Source organism: Myzus persicae, unplaced genomic scaffold (assembly GCF_001856785.1).
Source record: "Myzus persicae strain clone G006 unplaced genomic scaffold, MPER_G0061.0, whole genome shotgun sequence".
In the NCBI taxonomy this organism is placed as follows: Eukaryota; Metazoa; Arthropoda; class Insecta; order Hemiptera; family Aphididae; genus Myzus; species Myzus persicae.
In genome coordinates this window covers 1,072,876-1,075,943 of record NW_019101568.1, presented here as the reverse complement: position 1 = coordinate 1,075,943, position 3,068 = coordinate 1,072,876, and positions in this window count along the sequence as shown.

Here is a 3,068-nt window from a genome sequence, read left to right as displayed (position 1 = left end):
GTTTAATGTGTTTTTTAAAATGCGCATTCGTATTATGTTTTACTTTTCGTAGTTGTTTATCAGCTGAATTTGTTTATCACCAGCACAAATGTGATATTATTATATATTGTATACGCGGAAAACGTGGACATCGATAAAAAAAAAGGGTGTTTTGAAACAATGTGTTTATATTATAATAATGATATGAGCGTATATTGTATATATAATGTATTACGCGCTGCCGACGTCCGCGATATCGATCCCGCAGATCGTTGCTTAACTATGCAGGCCGTTGTAAAAAACTTAACGACCGAATGTTTAATATACTATTATTATCATTTTCGGCGTATTCATAGGATTCGGACGATTTATAAAATTACCATTTCTAGACGCGGTGGGCGTTTGTCGTCTTCCCATAGTTTTAAAAAACATACTTAACATCAAAACATAACCTAGCGCATAAAAAACGCGTTCGTCTGAGGTCGTCCGATGCAAATCACCGAGTGTCCTGTATTATACAGTATTTAGTATTATAATAATACGGCATACACCGCGCTCGACCACTGCCGCAACATTGTAGTCGTCAAAACTGTTGCCCATTGCCCATACCATGGTTGTGTGTACGACCAAGTCTCAGCTGCACTCTGGTCAACGCACGGAAATTAAACGCATTTTGGCCCTGGGTCTTCTCCGCGCTTATACATTATACACATCACCTGTGTTAAATTACCATATAGGTACCTTAACTAATATAATATATTAAACTCCACGTACATAACACGGTATATTATTATTATTATTATTATTATTATTATTATTATTATTGTACGGGGTTGGTCTTCGCGGTCCGTCCACGGAATTATGATAATAATATATAATATTTCGTGTATACATAATATTATAATACATAATATGCATTATGCATAATAGCTATACTTATGATATGTTAAGGCCATATATAACATTCGTCCGGCAGCGCTTCGTTTCACGGTAGGTACGTGTAAATGAGCTAAAAAAAAAAAAGATGGTAAACACACGGGTCGAAAAAAAAACGTATAACCATGCAGGGCGGCGGTGGCTGCGATGGTGGTGGTGGCGGTGGCGGTGGTCAGACGTATACGTTGACGTCTGCAGCAACGGGTGGGACAGCGGCGGCAGGGGAACGAGGGTTGGGTGGGCCGAAGAAAAGCGTATTACTCGTAGGTAGGTAGGTAGATAGGTAGGTACACAAAGTTATGAATAATCCTAAGCGCAACACAAAGATGCGAGAAGAACGCGCAACGACGAGGCGAGACGGGTAGGGCTGGAAGTGGAGGGAAATGGGAAAAAAAGGGGTAAGACTGAATATGACAGATTACGCGGGGCGGCGATGCGGAGGGTGGGAGGGAATGCGAAGCATTGTGTCGGCGAGACAAGTCATTGACCACCATCGCCGCCGCCGACACAACCCTCCGCGCCCGGCACAACCCGCTCGCGCCCACGGTCGAGGCCATCGTCGCGAGCGTCGTCTGAATATTACGTACGTAATATTACCTCTGCAGTGTATATAGCGTACACGTAATAATGTTACACTGTGCGAGCAACGCGGGGGTCGCGAGCCGAGGAAATATTCGGTAATTTTCGGAGTGTCGGGGAGCGCGGTGGTGGTCGGGGCGAAAAAAAATACACACGCACACACACATACACTATACACAGGTAAAAAACAGTCGGCGGCGGACGGACGCGTATAACAACAATAATAATAATAATAATAATAATATTATAATGGGTAAAAAGACGATCGTCGGACGATGATGATGATAATGACGACGCGGTCTGAGGAAGAGGAGTAGACGGCGAGGTGTGTCTGCGTGCGAGCGCGACAACCGGTTTAAGTCATATCGCGTTGCGTTTGTAAGTTGTGTGAGTGTGTGTGTATGTGCGTACCTCGCACATAATATATGCATATACGCTCACACACACACACACACACACACACACACACACACACACACAAACACGTACTCGTAATTCGTATACAATGTATCCGCGCGCGCGCGCGCGTCTGTGTGAGTGTGTGCAGGGGATGTGTATGCACTCGTGTGTGTGTGTGTGTGTAGGGGGAAGGAGACTCCAACAAGTGTGCATATGTATATTAATTTCGTGTGTGTGCGTATGGACCGAATATTATCGTCGTGGTGTGGCCGCCACCGCCGCCGCCTCCCTAAGTCGGGTTCAAGGATAAACCAGCGCGCGCATTTCGTATATTGTGGCGGCGGCCAGTTTACGGCGCGGACGGACGCGGGGACGAGTGGGCGAGTGGCGGCGTCGGCGGCGGCGGCGGCGGCGCGCGAGAGTAGGTTGATGACCTGCGGTAACGCGGCATTTTATGAGAAGGGTTGCCCACACGGTGCGCACCGGTGTTCACCGACGGACAAAAAAAATTATGTATAAAAAAATAACATGCGATCCTGCCGCCTACTTTACACACCGCGGTCCGGGTCAATACTTTTTTTTTCGTCCACCAAAAAAAATTAATATATGTATAAAACTTACCAGTATATACCTGTATTCATCTATATATAACCTACTTGCACAATTTGTATAGCCGTATAAACGTCAATAATAAAATGTGTTTAAAATACGATAACTATTGCTTAGAATGTACCGTTGCCCTATATATTTTGTAGTCCTACCCGTCGTTTCTTATACGTATATACTTATGATAACTTTTGATACCTATGTCCTATATTTATATTTAAAACGGTTTCCCGATTTACCGGAAGCATATGAAACGCATCTCATATTCTCATCTGCTTCATAGCTTCTGTGAGCTTTTTTTTCATATGTTTTGGACATACCACATCAAATAGATTATAGATAGGTAGTAAGGTACTAACTATCTTTAGAACATTTTTTAGAGAACATTTTACGGTATTAAATCTAAACTTAGCTATTGAACTGCAGCGAATTTTTTCAACGCTTCCTACTCGTAAAAACGGTTTACGTAAAATGGTATTGAACAATGAACATATATGTTTGAGATATGTGATTGCTCGGTATATTGAGTTAGGTTAGGCACTTAATGAATAGATCTAGTTCCAAATAGG